The 19,504-nt window shown below is 42.0% G+C and overlaps 1 protein-coding gene across 2 annotated transcripts in view; it reads right to left on the reverse strand.

Moving 5' to 3' along the window:
• Positions 1 to 19,504, reverse strand: part of FRRS1 (ferric chelate reductase 1) — a 293,084-nt gene that overhangs the window by 130,599 nt on the left and 142,981 nt on the right. The gene's annotated exons all lie outside the window — the stretch shown is intronic.

Consider the following 19,504-nt stretch of genomic DNA (forward strand, 5'->3'; position numbering starts at 1 on the left):
AGACTGAAGGGTCATCTCTTCATCTGTATGTAGAAGGGCACTCCAAGCACACTCCCACACAATTCAACTTCAAAATCACTGATGTTTTGCCCACTGCTCTTACTGCAGCGTTCTGATTGGTCGAAGTGCCATGGTTTGGCGCTCTGACAGGGAGTGGGAGCCTGTGCGTGTTTCCCACCCAGAATGAGTATTACAGCCAGGGGAGAACATGCTAAGTGTGTATGACTGTTTGGCCGGCCCAAGAAGTCAGCTAATCCTACCACTCGTCCCACTGCTGGCAGTACAAAAGGGGGTGGTGATGGACGGAGCATCTGAATCAATCAAACACTCACACCCAGTCAAAAGATCTGGGTATAATCCATCACCGTTCTTTAGCCCACTCTGCCACCCCAGTTCAGACACTGAGGTTAATGTATGACATTGTTCTGCATTCAGTCCATCACCTGTTGTTTTTGCATTTGTCACCCCGAGTGTGACGGATATGCTCAGACGTGAGTCCCGTGCTCTCCATGCCACTGGAATCAAGCGATCCTGGCTGATGAGGGCTGAAAGCCAGAAACCGGTCCTTGGATGCTTGTTTCCAGTCCAGGGAGGACCTGGCTTAGCAGCTCGGGCTGGACTGTTCCCATGGGGCACAGGGTCAAGACTGATGTGCATATGGCTGGGTTCAAACTGGAAAGGCATGGTGAGCAAAAAAACGATGGATTTAGGCCCAGATCTCTGTACTGGGGTGAATGTATGATATTGTTCTGCATTCTGTCCATCACCTGTTGTTTTTGCATTTAACACTGCTGGCAGACAGACCAGTCCCGCCCCTTAAACAAAACGCAACTGGGACAGTACAGGAAAAATAAAATGATGATAAACATTGAGTTATGGCGACGCTGAGGCGATGCTCCTCCGCCTTAGCGGAGGAGCCGTTACTGCTGGACGCCATTTTGTAGCTTAAAATTTATCGTGAACAAATATATTGTGAGGCTTGTTAGCATTAGAAGCCTTAACCTCTTTAATGTGCTCATAGAGCGCACCTTGAAATCTTCATTACCTGCTCAACTGTTGTTGAAGACTGAAGGGTCATCTCTTCATCTGTATGTAGAAGGGTACTCCAAACACACTCCCACACAATTCAACTTCAAAATCACTGATGTTTTGCCCACTGCTCCTCTTTGGGGTTTCCCCAGCTATACATATCAAGGCAATTGTACAGTTCATCAAAATGAATGCCCAAAGCTCTAAGGCAGTAGTTTCCAAACTTTTTCGACCCGCGGCTCCCTTGACCCATTAGCCATTGCCTGTGGCTCCCCACTGTTACTTTTTTGGGAGGGTGGGGGGATGTAAGCCATGAAAATAATTGGAATGAAGCTGATGAAGGTATTATAATCATCTACACAGGGTATTTTGTATTACTAAGGCGGCGCCTCTAATAAAATATTCTTAGTTACAATTCTTTGCCCATGCCTTTTTTAGAGTACCCTCTCAAACTTTTTTTACCCACTTACAGTGCTAGATAGCACCCATATGCATGTAGGCCCCATTGCCAAAGTGTTTCGGTGCTTGAAGAATAATGCATGCAATTCCATTTCGATCCATGTCATACATGCAAACACACCTGCCCGAATGTTTGATTTGCTTTGCATTCCATCCATTATCAGTTTTTCTTTTGCATTCTCGCCTTATGTGCACTTGTTATGCCCAGGCGGGGGTCCCGGGCTCACTGCGCCATTGGATTCACGCTAGCCTGGCTGATGAGGGGTGAAACCAGTCCCAGCATGCTTATTTCCGGTCCAGGGAGGACCTGGCTTGGCAGTTCAGGCTGGACTGTTCCCAAGATGTACAAGGTCAAGACTGATTTGCATATGGCTGGGTCTAAACTGAGGTGGCATGGTGAGCAAAAGAAAAATTGATTTAACCTAGATCTCTTGACTAGGGTGAATGTTTTATTTGCTCTGCATTCCGTCCCATCATCTGTGTGTGTTTTGCTAACACACCTGTCTCAGCATGCTGACTCGTCTCCTCCCTAAAATGGCTTACAAATCCATGCATGTAAAATTGTTATTGGTATTTTTGATTTATAACACGCTCAATCACCTACAGGCCTCTAAGCGCTCGGGAATCGATGGTAAACAACAACTTTAACAAAACAGAAAGGAATCCACTAGCCTAGATGGTTCACAAAGACCTCCTAAACAGCAACGTTTTCAACCCCTTTCTAAAGCGTAGGAGATTCTCTTCCCTGCGCAGTGACTCAGGTAGTGTGTTCCATAGCTGAGGAACCAGCACCGAAAAGGCTCTTCCGCCCTTGGTAGCAAGTTTATACCGAGGGCAGACCAATAGTTGAGAGTCTGAAGATCTAAGAACTCTCTTTGGGCTGTACACTGCCATACGATCTTTAATGTATGCGGGCGCCATACCATAAATGGCTTTGTGGGTTATGCACAGACTTTTAAATTCCACTCGTTCCTTGATGGGGAGCCAATGGAGACTCTGTAACAGGGGGGATGCTTTAGTTCGTCTTGGCAATCTAAAAATAAGACGAGCAGCATCATTCATCACCACCTGTAGCCTATTTGTCAGAGTTTTAGGTAGACCAAGGTAGAGGGCATTTCCATAATCTATTCTTGAGATCACGGTGGCTGCGACAATGGAACGTAGCATAGATTGGGAAATGATGGGTACTAATTTCCGTAACTGTCGGACAATATTAGTACAACTGCCCACCACAGAGGAAATTTGGTTGACCATAGAAAGGTCACAATCCAATTTAATCCCCAGGCTCTTCACGTTCAGGCTGGGTTCAGGCTGCCTGATAAGGCATACGGAGTTCTCATAACAAATCAAACCTATGACAACCTGGGAAAAACCCTGCGGCCATTGTTTTGATTTCACCGAGAACTTCAGCAAAAGAATGTGCTAACGACCAAGTCGTATGACATCCTTATTGACGTATCTATGTCCATCCTTACGTCAATCTCGGCACCTTAAAGGTATAAATATTACCGATATTGCCCTATGCAAACACGCGCGGTGGTGACGAGACGGAACAGCCATACTTGCCGAAGCCCAGAGCAGAGCAGACCCCGCTGGCGCAGCCCCGCCTTCCTGACGCGCTGAGAACGAGACGCGCTGCTTTCTCCTGCCATGAGATCCAGCACCGGCGCTTCCGGGTAGCCCTCGCAGGCAGCCTGGAATATCGAGACCAGAGAGAGAGATACCATCCCTCATTCATCCTAACTTCCAGGTACAGAACTGAATAACCCCTCACAGAGAATTCTTTAGTCAGTCACTTGGCAAAAACAAACTTAACTTAAACTGTAACTTTCTATTCCCGCCCACGCATCAGGCTTAGGTCAGGTACACGGGGTAGGCGTATTTAGAAACACCAGTTGAGTACGTTTAGTCAAATGTATATGTGTATGTAATATATTTTAATCATTTTAAACCTTCATATGGCTTAGAAACCATATCAATGTTTTTACAGTATTATTTTATACTTCTGCTTCTAATGTATGCACTTTACTTAACTATAAGTATTGCAATAATATCGATCCATTTCTCTTGTATGAGAAAAGAGACTGATCAATAAATAACATCTTTTATTGAACACGCCCGTCTCTTCCTTTTCTCTACAATCTGATGAGACTAAGAATGCACGTACTGACTGAGTAAAATAAATTGCCTTTTGTTCACACGACTCTCGAGATACACTCTTGATTAGGGGAGAGCAAAGTTGTCATGTTCTATGGTTGTCAGAAACTAAATCCCTTCTTGTCTAATCAGGGAAGTTAATTCCTTCCTGAGCATTCGAGAAAGTTTCTAGTGAACTCTGAGCTAAGCTGGCAAACCCAAAACTTTAAGTCTAATATTGACAGTAGTAGACCTAGTTAACGTCTGGTCTAGGCCTATACTATTGAAGGTATTATTCCAATGCGCAGAGCCTATTGGGATGATAGGAACTACACTACATGGCGCCCAACGCGTTTGGAAAGGGCGATAAAACTAACGTAAGACATTTAGAGTAACTCAGTCGTGCTTTCTCACTCAGACCCCTTTTTTCCATAATACTCCAAAGACGTCTGGAGTGGGTAAAAGGTAATATCCGCCAAACCTCGCAGGAGGAAACTCCTATGTATGGTACTTGGTTTAGTTAACGTTGAAGGATACACCGTTCCAAAATATTGTGCATCTAATCTTTGTTTCCATAAGAAACCTGATCTGCAAACAAACAGAATAACCTTCCTGTCGGTAAAATGGACAGTGAAGATGAAAGAGAGGCAGTTAGAATAGCAACTGAACTCGCAGCAGCTGATGCTACTATGCAAGAAGCAGACCAGGATATAATACTCATCCCGGTCATCAAAAGGAAATCTATAACCTTAAAACTTATAGAAAATGGACTGACACCTAGAGGTGGCACAGTCATATTCGTAATTGAGGCACACGAATATCGGCAGACAGAGGTATACTATTCATGGATACATTTTCCAGCAGCAAATGCTGTAACAAAGTACTTCCACTATTACAAGATAGAGGAACCTCCTGATATTTACACTCCTTTCGAGGAGGTGGAAGTACCACTCAAATTTCAAGAGCATTTGCTCTTATTTGATGGCGCCCTAAAACATAATAATCACATCACCAGGCTCGGTCCTTTAGGTAGACCAGGAGCAACGTGGCCGGTCCTAGCCGGATACACACCACATCCAGACATCGAAAGAATGCCTGCACCAGAGCTTTTAACACAGCTAAAACAACTAACAAAAGTACATAGACAATTAGTCCAGTATGTGATGCGGACTTCAACAATTCAACCAGCAATTAAAATTCCACAGCTGACCCCTCACCAGGGGAACACAAATAAAATTACACCACAGAACATACAGTCCTGCCTAGGTAAAGTACCGGCTAAACGGGAACAAATACCATTCTGGCTAGCGCAAAAAATCACCCAAATAGAGGCGGTGTTTCCAGACACCACCCCGCTAGAAAAACACCGGATTCTGACTATCTGTCTTCCAATGGGAATTGCACCACACATTGAGGACTGTGACACTTGGGGTACAGTCTTTGCTTCCATCTACACAAAAACGCACGGTGTTCCATCCATCTCGGTAATACCAGATGTGCTAAAACAAATTCAAGACGAATACGGTCCAGAACCCGCTTTAACTCTTGGTATGAAATTACTGAAAGACTTCAAGCAGGTCTCGGCTATATTATTAGCCAACATCAAGGGAGAAGCAGCAAATGTGGCGATCCGCCAGAGGTTAAAAGAAACAGATATAGCAGACCAACCAGCTGAAATTGCCAGAATCATAGAAAAATCCTATGAGGAACTAGGTAGAGATAGTTTAGGTGAAATACCAGTAAAACCACAACTGATTGAAAGTCCTGAAAAAATATTTTTTAATAATAATTCAACATCACAGAAAAAGAGCTGGGATGGAAACAAACAATCCAATCCTAAAGAAAAGAAATTCCAGTCCAGAGGAAGGTCTCCTAGGCGAAGAGAGAAATCTCCGAACCAAAGACACAGGTCACCGCAGAGTGACCCCTCTGGGAAAAGATATAACCTTAGAAATAGGGATAATATAAAAAAGCCTGATAGATATCAAGACATTGATACACGTCCCTCTCAATCTTGTCAGACTTCCTCGCAGAAATCGGAAAGAAGAGGACGATCAGAACAAAGAGAAGAGCACGCCAAGTCCAAAGACAAGGAACCTGCTCATCTAAAAAAGAAATTACAATTTCCAAAAAAGAAGGTAGCCAGTATCAAGGTAGTTAATGCCGAAAATACTGAGGACACAACTGAAAAACGGAGAATGGGCTCAGACGATGCTAGACAGCGCAGCAGAAGTGAGCGTAGCTCGCAAAGTCCTTATGACTCATCTGGAGACAGTGGACACGAATGAATATCTTCAAGTGGAAACTGCAGACACCAGAGTTAGCAAACCTCACAAAATATACGAAATAACATTACGTATAGAGGGGGATAAGACTAGAAAAATAAGGGGACTATTTTGGGATAATCTCTCCAAGGGCTATGACATCCTTCTAGCTGAGAAAGACTGGCCACCAGAGTTTGTTAGGGAGTGCCCTCATGGCGAAGAAATAATTATGCCTGCCTTCTCAAATCATATCCCAATTCATAAAAAATACACACTTGCTAGAAAGTGGGCAGTAGCTCAAGCTCCTGCTTTATATAAAAATCACGTAGGATGGGATGAGGACTCTCCTCCTCACAAAATCCAGTTAAAATCACAACCTACTGCACAAAGGCAGTACCCAATTAAGCAAGAAGCTAAAAAACAGGTAAAAGAAATACTAGATCAGCTAGAATACCAGGGGGTGATTGAAACCTGCACCTCACAAATGAACAACCCTTTGTTTCCGGTCTCCAAACCAGACAATTCATACCGTCTAGTTTTGGATTACCGACACCTTAACTCATGTTGCAAAACTTTTGCAGTACAAAATTCGCATAGTGCTGCACTAATGAATAACATAGTGCGCAAAAAATACAAAACAACATTAGACATCTCTAATGGATTCTTTTGTCAAAACATAGCACCAGAGAGCAGATATTTGTCTGCATTCTCAATAAATGGCTCTCAAAAACAATTCTGTCGGTTAGCCCAGGGGTACAAGAACAGCCCGGGAGTATTCTCAGCGAGAGTAACAGAATTACTACAAACATATGACGATGAAGCATTATCTTATGTCAACGACATATACTTAACAGATGATGACTTGGAGACTCACTTGAAGAGAGTGAACACCATAATACTTGGGTTCGCAGCAGAGGGTTACAAATTCAACTTTAAAAAATCCAGAATTGCCCATCTGACAGTCCTGTTCTTAGGATACGAATTATCAAGTGAAGGCAAAAGCCTGGCTGACAATTTTCTAGAAAAATGTGCCGTACTCCAAGCACCCAGAACACTAAAAAACTTACAGTCAATTCTAGGCTTCCTAAATTTCGGAAGAACATACATTGCAAATTACGCAGAAAGGGTCAAACCCCTTTATGATCTAATAAAACCAGATTTAAAAAAAACAAATTGGACTCAAATACACACAGAAATTCTGAGATCCTTACAAACAGACATGTTAATTAAAGCAAAATTAGAAACACGTGATAACACACGCAATCTTGTGATTCGAGTCATCCCAGGAAGATGCGGATTCACATACCTGACCTCTAATGAGGGAGAAAAGGTACCAATTGCATTCAAATCACACTTGTACACAGAAGCTGAACAGAAATTCAGCATTGAAGAAAAAATTGTTCATGCAGTTCAAACCGCATTAGCTAGAGAAAAAGATCAAGCGGACGGTAGACACATCACAGTCAGAACAGCAGAATCAGCCTTTGAGGCATTAACAACACCATGTAATTTACCAACAACAACATTGAATCCAGAATGGATACAATGGGTGAATTCAATCACAACGGACAAAGTATACTACTACTTTGATCCAGAACTAGAGGAATTAAAAAATCTAGAATATGTAAGAACATTGCCTCTGCCAATCGACATTCTGCCTTTACGACATTACGCCGGTGTAATCTATACAGACGGACATGCTCAACCCCCCGTTTGGGGAGAACAAGCATACAACCCCACATGTGGGATTACAAAAGAAGTGTGGCGCGGAGGTAAACTAAGACCTCTTTTAACAAAAACACACTCAGTAGAAACTAATTCAGAACAACAGACTGAAATAATAGCATTGAAAATGGCGCTAGATAATGCGGATCGCGAATTCCCGACACTTATAGTGTCAGATTCATATTACTGCGTCAAATCATATAACAAGGATTTGCAGACATGGATTCAAAACGGTTACAAAGATGGCAATGATGCACCAATAAAGCAGAAATTGCTCTGGGAACAAATAGCTCTTTTACAAAAAGAACTACCAAAGACTCACGTGACACACTCACTGAGTCATCAACGTGATGGCGTTCACGTTGCAGGGAATTCATTGGCTGAAACAGCCACAGCGGCAGCCACTAAATCGGCTCCCGTAGTTCGAAAAAAGCGTACATTAAAATACATTGACGGTGAAACAGTGCTGGCGGTGAAAACGTCATCAAAAGGCGACTGCTCAGCGCTACCGATCAACTATCCACTCAATTATACATACATAATCGATGCAAACTCCGTCCCTTTTGCTCGAATCCCTGGAGTGGGGGATAGAGTGATTCCAAACATGGACAGGAGAAACTTGTTAATCGCAGACGCACATATGGGCGAGGGTCTCAGACACCTCAAACTAAAAGATTCTCTGGAAGAATTACAATCAAGGTACTGGTGGCCAGGCATGAGCCTGCACCACACCATGTTTGTAAAAAACTGCCCAAACTGCAACAGAAATCGCAGTGGGGAGAGAAACAGTGTAATACCTCGTCGTTTCACTCCAGGAAAAATCAGGAGTAAAAAGCAAGGCTTGCGATTAACATATACGGGCTAGTTTCCACTTATAATGTAGATCACCAGCACTCGGCTGACGTCTGGACTGTTATACAAAGATTTGCGAGTCTAAATGGCATATACGCTAAGAGCATGCTACGTTTGACCATTGTTTTCACTCTAGCCCTCCAGCCTGAGGGGAAACATGGCCAAATGAGCATAGCACAGCGGGAATCTTCTCACTTCCTTCCTGAGGGATACGGGATGGTGTAAAGAAAAAACCAAGGCATAAAGCAATCTATAACGGAAAGGTTCGGGAGCTGGGTGGGTCAAACATCTAATAAGTGTCCAACGTAGTCTAAATAACTTGCCAAGAAATTCTCTGAAGGGACTCAGTCCGTACGAATTATTATTTGGAACTAGGATGTTGATCTCTGACCTTGATAGTCAGACTTCAGTGGTGAAAGAAAAAAGCTTTGATATCAAAGACCGTTTGGCTATTTTGCAGGACTTAAACGAAACAAGAAAAGACCTGAGCAACATAAAGTTGAAACAGCAGCCAACAACCACTGAAGAACCACCACCTGTCCCAGCAAGACCTGTCTGGATTCCAAAAATCGGGGATCTAGTCAGGGAAAAGATCGCGGTAAAGAAGGAATTTGGGCCTTCTTACAGAAAAGCAGTTCCTGTCTTGTCTGTCAACGGGACAAGATCAGTTGTACTACCGCCACTTGCTGGTAAAAAGGAGAACCGAGTTGTATCCATCGACCTGGTAAAACCACAATCATGTGGCCGATAACAAACAGTAGGCCAAGTGGACTCCCAATAAGTAGCAGAACACCAAGGTTTGCTACCAGTACAGAGGTCCTAACTAAGAGGCTCATCACATTCGAAACGCCTACAGAAGAACAACAAGGACTATGCAACAATGCAATGGAACTTAAACCTCTGAAAACCCAAATAAAAACATTTAGCAGAGACACACCAATCTATAATGAAGTACCAAGTGCAAATGCAAGAAACAGTGATCATGAACCAATTGGAACAATTGACAGAACTGCATCCGGCTACTTCATAAACTTCGATGATTCCTCTGAAGGCTTCAGTGAATCAAAGACACAGCCATCATCAAAAACCTTTAAAGATAAAGCTAAAGAACTTTTGAAACAACTGAAAGAAACATATCTGATTTCTCCATGGATTGAATTTTGGGTGGGTTTTGGTGCATTTATCCTCATACTTTGGCTCATCATGGTACTAACTTTGGGACGCTTCATTGAGGGAAAATATGCTAAAATGGACACAGCAAGTCAGAAAATCAACTTGATCCTCAAACCACACACATCTTCACACGTCAAGAAAAGAGAACTTTCTTCAGTCAACTTCACAGCCAATCCTATACCGGGTGGGGTAGCATGGGACAACACTGACTACGAAATCTATGGTCCGGTTGAAATCCTGAAATATCCACACCAAATTAAGATCTCTTTGAGTGACTTTGTAAAACCAAACTCATTTGCTGATGATTGGGACTTCGAAAGCATTAATAATATGATGTCTGACTTAGTAATGTCTGCTAAATTTACCAAACATGATTATTTGCAGGGTTCTACAAATTATGATAGTATGTATTGCTATAACCACTATGGCAACCATTTTATACATAAATCAGCACAACCTAGAAATGTTTTAAATTATAATCAATGGGAACATTGTGCAACACCTCCAAAAGGAAGCTCAAGAACCGTTTATGACAAATATTCATACTTTTCAGGGTTTAACACAAGTAATGCTGAAACATTTTATTTCAAATTGTCAAATAAGACAGGGACAAAGACCATGATAACAAACACAAAATTGATATATTCAGACTCATTCTTCGAACAAATGAATACTTTTGGTTTTGATTATTGGGACAAAAATGTTGAATTGAAAAGTGTTTGGGGCACAAAAGAATGGCAAGTACAGGGTATAGAATCTTTGTTTAGAGCCTGCATGATCCCAGAACAAATTATATTTTTAAATGACACTGTTCAACAAACCACCTGTCTTGGCCTAGCCAAAATCAAAGACTTAAATAAACCGTCTATTCCAAAACCAGCAATGAACAGCAATAGCTCTACAGATGAAGAGATAGACGTAAACTATGTATTAAACAAAAACAGAACACATCCAGATTGGAAACAGTGGTTGATCTGGCCCACAGATACTAATAACTGTCAAGATAGATTCCTGAACAAATCACAGGGGTTCAAAATGACCAGGCCAGACCCTAGATATCCTCAAAGACAACACCCAGGGATAATAACCACCTACAGTGTGGGCAAATTATGCCTTCAATGGCTACAAACCTCCACACTGGCAGAAATTAAGCAACACCTTACTTTACTTACTGATGGTGCTGACTTGCGTGATTTCATTATGGGACCACGCAAACAGCGTCAAAAGCGTTTCATAGCAGCCTCTGTATATGCAGCATACAATGAGGCCTGGAAGGTTACTCAAATTGAAACAGCAGAGAGAATACGGGAAATTGACCGTATTAATTTGGAAAAATCACTTTCTGTAGTGGACAATGGGTTAATGACTCTGTCCTCCAGAATTTTTTCTTTGGACAGCATTGTGTCTTCAGCAATCGACATATTATTGCAGGACTTACTGTTGTTACAACACGGTCAGTCTCAATTGCGTTCTATTGTACAGCTTGACTGGACGTTACAAAATCTGCTTTCAGGCTATGTGCCTTGGCGTTTAATCAACACAACGTCACTATTCCAAATCTTTAACCTTACTGATAGACAAATCAGTATGGCACAAAAGGGTGCTGATTATACAATCCTGAGCATTGAGAAACTTGAGAGAATACCAGTGACAATGTCAGAACGACCTGTCAGTGAATGGATAATACACGGGATAATTAATATTCCAATATCAACCTTCAGGTTTCAATACTGCCAAAAATATATACAGGCTGGCATGTACGAGAAATTGGGAAAGGGGTACATTAAAACAACATGGAACCTGGCCTATTCACATGCATGTGTCAGTAATAAAGGACAGAAAGTGTTTCTTAGTGGCAATAATTGTGCAATGTCACTAAGCGGCACACTTCTGTGTAACGGAATTAGTTTGCATGGAGCCTGTGAAGGGAACTCAAATAACCTTTCATGTCACCAGCTAGGGGCACCTGCAACAGAGATAGAACCATTCTTTCAAAGACTCTATAATGGGAGTTACATTCTAATTGTAGACCGCAGATGCTGTAGTCTTATGCCCGGGACTCCTTATCTCGTAACTACGACTGCAAAGGTCAAGTGCTGTGGACACTCATTGTTCCCCAGCTCCTTTCCAGACAGGGAGGCAAGGGCATGGCCCAACTTGAAAATTAGTTCTATTCGAATAGATACTTTAAGCAGAATGAAAACAGTGCTTCTTCAGACGCCTACCAGGCTCACGTCATCAAAGGAAACGTATGATCTACAAGTCGCAAGGACTGCAGAGATACATTCTTTGTTATCGACTAATTCCCCCATACATTTCGCAGAAATCCTGAACGAAATCTTAAATATTTCTGATACCAATGAGGTCTCAAAGGTATTTAAGACAGTATTTTCGATGGCATTAACACCATTCAAAGCCATACTGGGTATTTTTCCAGATTTCGTCCATTCGATTTTTGGCGGACTTCCCCTCATTTTAGGACTGATTGCAGGAATCCTATTCCTAGTCCTTATTTTTCGTTATGGCAAACCATGTCACAGACAAAACACCTGCGACAAGGGAAGAAACAATCCTAGCCATTGGATACCGGATAACAAAAATCCTGGGACTATCCCGGCTTAGAGACCTGAACATGACTTGGTTTCTATCATTTCGACCTATGTGGCAACGATGTGTTTTACCTGTATTAAGGTGCCTGCTATGCGGAGAAGAATGCGTGTTAGACACCTGTCTGACGCTACAATCGGATGCGCCAATGGATGCAGAAACATTGTTGAGTCCAACAAAGGCTCATGCTTTGTGCTGCCCTCAACGGCTACCAATCCTGATGACGGCATTCGTGGAAGCTTCACCACTACGATTAAGGGGTAGTGAAGTTCAAGATGAAAGCAGCATCGATCAGGTACGACCTTCTGTCAGCAATCCAAATCAGAACGTCAATGGAGACAATCATGCGCACGAATGCATGGTTACACCTTTTTCCGAGTTAGTGGAACTTTCCCAGGAAGCTGTTGACAGCTTTTTCGAAAGCCTAAATGATATGATGTTCTCACCAGAGCAGAAATAGAGACTTTTGAGCAAGCTCGCACACGGCGTTCCCGACACCCTGAATTTGGCCTTCAACTTTAATAACAGAATACCATGAACAGTTTTCCCTCCAGTTCACGGACAGCAGTTTTTTCAGCAGCCCCAAAATACTTTTGCATATTTTTCGGGACACTTATCTTCTGCTTAAAGTAAGAAACTATTCTTAAAGAACTAAGATTTCTATTTTTAGATAGCTTATAGATATTAGCTGCCCGCTGGTATGTTCATAAATATTTTATTCTGTGATGGAATGGTCTCGAACTTTTTTTCTGTATTAAGAGCCATTTCATGTGTAAATTTTCATATACCGAATAGCAATAATGTATACAAATGCGTGCTTACTTTAGCATTATTCTACAGCTTGAGTGCATACTATACATATGACTGCATTTTTTCCGTATATTTGATAATTTCAAAATGCATTTATGTATTTTGGGGTGGTAAGGTATACACAATACCCTATAGTATGTTGTACTATGTTTTACTATGCCTAGATTAGTAAATATGTCCATAGTTAGCGTGGAGTGGGTGTGATGTATTCCTATAGGTTCTGAATCGATCCCCCTATTCCTGACCCTATTCTGGTTAACAAACCAACAAGTTAACTAGCAGTCAGCCCATGAGGCAGCAAACCCCCATGATGCAGATACCGTTATCTGACGAAGCCACACTACGGCACAGGAACGTGTTATCTGATTAGGTCATAACGCTTGCGATCTAATTAGACAAGCGATATTCCTCCAGCCCCTGATAAGGCATACGGAGTTCTCATAACAAATCAAACCTATGACAACCTGGGAAAAACCCTGCGGCCATTGTTTTGATTTCACCGAGAACTTCAGCAAAAGAATGTGCTAACGACCAAGTCGTATGACATCCTTATTGACGTATCTATGTCCATCCTTACGTCAATCTCGGCACCTTAAAGGTATAAATATTACCGATATTGCCCTATGCAAACACACGCGGTGGTGACGAGACGGAGCAGCCATACTTGCCGAAGCCCAGAGCAGAGCAGACCCCGCTGGCGCAGCCCCGCCTTCCTGACGCGCTGAGAACGAGACGCGCTGCTTTCTCCTGCCGAGAGATCCAGCACCGGCGCTTCCGGGTAGCCCTCGCAGGCAGCCTGGAATATCGAGACCAGAGAGAGAGATACCATCCCTCATTCATCCTAACTTCCAGGTACAGAACTGAATAACCCCTCACAGAGAATTCTTTAGTCAGTCACTTGGCAAAAACAAACTTAACTTAAACTGTAACTTTCTATTCCCGCCCACGCATCAGGCTTAGGTCAGGTACACGGGGTAGGCGTATTTAGAAACACCAGTTGAGTACGTTTAGTCAAATGTATATGTGTATGTAATATATTTTAATCATTTTAAACCTTCATATGGCTTAGAAACCATATCAATGTTTTTACAGTATTATTTTATACTTCAGCTTTTAATGTATGCACTTTACTTAACTATAAGTATTGCAATAATATCGATCCATTTCTCTTGTATGAGAAAAGAGACTGATCAATAAATAACATCTTTTATTGAACATGCCCGTCTCTTCCTTTTCTCTACAATCTGATGAGACTAAGAATGCACGTACTGACTGAGTAAAATAAATTGCCTTTTGTTCACACGACTCTCGAGATACACTCTTGATTAGGGGAGAGCAAAGTTGTCATGTTCTATGGTTGTCAGAAACTAAATCCCTTCTTGTCTAATCAGGGAAGTTAATTCCTTCCTGAGCATTCGAGAACGTTTCTAGTGAACTCTGAGCTAAGCTGGCAAACCCAAAACTTTAAGTCTAATATTGACAGTAGTAGACCTAGTTAACGTCTGGTCTAGGCCTATACTATTGAAGGTATTATTCCAATGCGCAGAGCCTATTGGGATGATAGGAACTACACAACAAGTTGTCCAAGAGGCTATTCCCAAGTGATTGGCCGCCTAATTTGCCTGCCTTAAGTACTGGTCTAGCGTCCTTCTGACGACTAGACCAGCCCAATCCTTATCCCTCACCAAAGATGTCCGCCGTTTTGGCGGTGTGGTGCACTTCCCAGAAAAGAGCAATAGTCCGCTCTAAGCGCGGTGCTGTGCCAAATTCGAGTGCAGGTATGCGAGCAGTTCAATTTTAAAAACAAGATACAGTGTTTAAAGTAACATGACGCAAAACGGACATTTTTTAAAATTGCTAAATTTTTCTCAATGAGCGCGCTAATTATTCACAAGTAGTGGAGCACCTCTGAGTTGTCCAAGAGGCTATTCCCAAGTCGTTCCTATTCCCAAATAAATTCCTCTGGAGAGAGCAGGCCTGTCTGGAAAGGTGTGTGTACTGAAAAGTGTTTCATTTAATTTGTTATGCTTTATTCGACATATAATCATAAAAGCATGTATCAACATTTTCCAACATTACATAAAACCAGAGTTCATAAGGCACAATTAATACATATGTCGACTTTTGTTAAAACTAAGCATTTAAAATCTCCATAAATAATAAAAAAGATAAAACCTAACAATTCTAAGTAGGATGGTTATGCCTGATTTTAAACAGGGTGGTCACTAAGCCTGGGCGTAGTTTGCGTAGCAGCACTACACGTAGCTTCACATAGTATACTTTGAACTTCACGTTGCGTAGTCTGCGTAGCGTAGCTGATGACACTGTGTACTTGTCTGCACTGTGAAAAAATTGCAAAATAATTGCAAATGGCATCCTGCACAGTACCAGTTATGATAAAATAAGTATCTCTATCTTTAAATGCTAAAGTGCATATAGTACTTTCACAAAAGTGAAACTGATAAATTAGCAAGCAGTGAGAAAGGTGATGATTTTGGGATCCTCCCTAACCTAGGGGGAGTACCAAACAGATGCCTTGAAAACAAAAAAGCACATCTTATTGAACGATTTGGTGGTGGTCCCATCCTCTTAGGACCACCCCAAGCACAGTTATTGGCAAAAAAACATTCCCAACCAAAGGCCCTGCAAAGCATTATGGGACGAGATTAGCAGTGGGCAGTGAATATTATATAGTATCCAATATCAAAATAATTCTACAAAGAGCTGCAGTTCAACTGGTGGTTACTAGATGTCCCTCACAAGTCAAATGCAAATGCTTGATGAAAGGGTTTGAATGGTTTTGCATTTGAGTCATGAGAAACATCTAGTAACGACTAGTGGAACTGCAGTTTGATGTAAGAATAATTTCAATGCTTTGCATTTGACTCGTGAGGGACATCTAGCAACGACTAGGTGAACTGCAGCTCTTTGTAGAATTATTTTGATATTGGATACTAGAATATTCACTGCCCACTGCACTGTCAATCCAGATATGTGAACGCTCCTACCTATCCAATGGGCGATTGTTCACGCATATTCTGTCTTTAAAAGATCTATGCGGGTTAAAAGCCATAAATTTCGTCTTCGACACATTGACCTCGAGACCACGATCAGAACAAAAAATTACAAAAACTAATAGGGCATGCTGTAGCCCACTCGGGCTCTTCGAGATTATCTGAAAAGTGTGTACTGGTAGTACCTATGATTCAAGTACAAATGGCAATACTTAATATTACTTTAAGAGTGTTTAATAGACAGGACAACTGTACTTTCCTGGTAACTTGCATTGGTGTAAAATGCATTCGGGAAAAGACAAAACTATTAACGAGTCTAACAAAATAAGTCAGGCATCTTCCTCTTACTTTGGGAGTGTTGGAATGTGGGAATACAGGGAAATATGGAGTTTATCTCCCTCGACATCCCATCAATTAAGGACTACATCTACAGCTTTAGGCCTATCACTTAGAAATCATCGACAAAATGGATTTAAGTCCAATTAGTTAAACTGAAGCCAACAGACCCTTCAACATTAAATGCATTAAAGTGCTTGGTGTGCGGCTCCCATGGCTAGGTTTGATGGCTCCCCAGGGAGCCCTGGAGCACAGTTTGGGAACCACTGCTCTAAGGGAAACGCTCTCCCTCGCCTATGCAACTGCTCTATTCATCTAAAGGAGGGATGCCATCTAAATCTGTGTGGTGACACAGATTGTGGTTACCAGTACTGGTGTTTCACTGAACAACTCAATGCATTCTGGGAGTTTGGATGTGCTCCACTGAGCAAATTAAAGTAATGCCCCGGACAGCAATCATTTGTAAAGGGAAAGGCCAGGACAGAGTGAACTATGTGCACTTTACCCCTGCTAATTAGTAGTAAAGTGCATGTTCTCCCCTCTTAACATGGTTGAATTGGTATACTCCTAATTTGCCTACTTATCTTGCACATACGTCCCTGGTATATGTACGAATTTAAATTGGCCTAGTGGACTCAAGCACCGTATGGGCCATCCACTACAGTGACAGTGCAAATATGGTTTCAGGCCTACCATTGCAGCCTGATTGGACCCGTGTAAAACCTGCAATTTAACCTGCCAAAATAAACTCTTTTTGGCAAGTCTAAACCTTACTTATAAATATTAAAAAGTCACCACTAAGTAGGCCTTGTAGCCCACAATGCAGGGTGCATGACATTGAAAAGTAGCAGAAAAAGAAATGTAAATATTAACCTGTACTTACAACCAAAAGCTGTTTTCACTGTAGGAGAGCTGTCTGGCCCATCGAGAAACATTTGGAAGCAGAAGTGAATATTAATTGTGATATCTCTGGGTAGAGACCTGCTAGAAACCAGATTCAACAACTCTTTTTAATATTTAGCAAACCTCCAAATTAATGATAATGTTGGATTTTTGATACATATTAAAGTAAAATATGTTTTAGAAAGTTCACTTATCTGCATGAAACTCCTAAAGGCTAATTTACATGAGCTTTCCAACTGTAGCCTAGCTGATGCATATCATCTGAATGAGGTTTGAAAATTGCCTGAGGTGTCAGAAAGTTCTGGGTTTGGGAAAGTGTTTTTTTCATCTAGCAGGATGACAATTTGGGCTGTACCCAAGAACTGAATTCACTTCAAAAAGGCATCTCCTATCACAAGCAGATGTCAAATGACACACAGACAGGTGCCTTGTTATGTTCCTCTAGTCAGGCAGGCACCAGTTCCAGTGGAAGGGGACCTACCCCCAGAACTAGTTTGGAGTGACCACAAAGGAGGAGCTTCTCATTACCCAGACCACACCATTGGTGAAGGGTTTGACCATTTAAGATTTTAGGAATGAGGGGCACTGTGCCGTAGGGCAGATGGAACTGCTGCAAAAGTGGTCAAAGTTGCCAGAGGGAACTTTTATCACATTAGTTAGGGAGGGGCTAGGAGTCCCCCCCACCCACAAGCTAGTGTCAGGCATAAATGTGGCATGCCCTTTGCACGCTCTTCAGAACACTTTCTGTACCTGAGGAAGAACAGAGGAGGACTGGACCTTTTGTTTGCATAGTGAGAGGAGCTCACTGGACCGGACCTGCTTGCTCTTAGTCTACAGCCTTGCCCCGCTGAACAGTTCAGAGTTCCAAAAAGGTGTCTAAGCGCAAATGCAGAAATCTTAACCTGACAAAGGCACCAACAGAATTTGGACAGCGACATGACTTCCCTGACTGTGAAATTCATATTTCTCCCTCTCTGAGCTTTTCTTGCCAAAACCAATAGCTTCACCAGGAGTGCGTCCAACCGGTATCCGACGTTGTGGAGCCCTCTTCTGCTATAGCCAACTGCCCTGCTTCACTAAAGATTTTTGACTTCCATTTGTTTTTTATCTCAAGGGAAAACCCCCTACCGGATCCAACATGGTTTCTGGATCTGCACTGCACTGCACTCAAGCAAGGTTGGACTCAAATCTCATCTCGGTCTGGTCTACAGCAGCAAGTTGACTACGGTTGGCGCTTAATGCTTTTTAGTGCTATTTTTAGTTTATTTATTTATTTATTTATTAAAAGTTTTGTATAGCGCTAGCTGGACCCGAAGGTATCAGAGCGCTTCACACCAGGTACAAGAGTGTGCCTTATCGGCGATGGAAGATTGATATCTGGACAACTCAAGGGGATTTCAAATAACAACAACAAAAAAAACATACAGATCGTAGAGATTACACGGGTGGTGGTAATATGAGCATCCCTTACAGTTCAGGTAGCTTCTAGGAAGAGGGCTTTGAGTAAAGTCTTGAATTTTGGGAAGTAGGCGGTCATTCTGATGTGAGGAGGGATGGCGTTCCATATCCTGGGTGCATTGCCTGCAAAGCATTTACTTAAAGTTTTGCGTTTCCTTGGTTTCAACGGAATGAGAAGAAGTGTGTTGGAGCTTCTGAGGGTCCTGGACTGGCCGGCACTTTTGAGTTTCGCAGCTAGGTATTCTGGTTTGCCTGTGTGGAGGGCTTTGTGTGTAAAAACTTTAATAAAGCAACCTTCTGTTCACTACTGGATTTTTGTTTTTTTGCTGTAATTTATTTATAAACATTCACTCTCTTTCTATTCTGGTAGGGATTATGTGTTGCTTTCATTACTGTTTTGGTAATGCATAAATATTTTACACATTGCCCTAAATTAAGCCTTTCTGCTCTGTGCCATAGCTACCAGAGGTTTTGAGCAAAGGTTAATTTAGTGACTTTGATGGTTCGCTCTTACAAGGATTAGGATTGTTCTACGAGGTGGGTAGTCACCCTTCGTGACTAATAACCCAATTTCATACAATAGCTTTTTTCCCAAGTGCAAAGTGCAGCAAGATACAGAAAAAATGCAGACGGTCTCATGCGACACAAGTTAATGTTTTTGGTTTGCTTGCAATTTTATTTTTTGTAAACTGCTGGGACTGTCTGAACTTTGCACTACTAACCCGTCACTGTACTGTT

Source organism: Lissotriton helveticus, chromosome 1_1 (assembly GCF_964261635.1).
Source record: "Lissotriton helveticus chromosome 1_1, aLisHel1.1, whole genome shotgun sequence".
Lineage (NCBI taxonomy): Eukaryota > Metazoa > Chordata > Amphibia > Caudata > Salamandridae > Lissotriton > Lissotriton helveticus.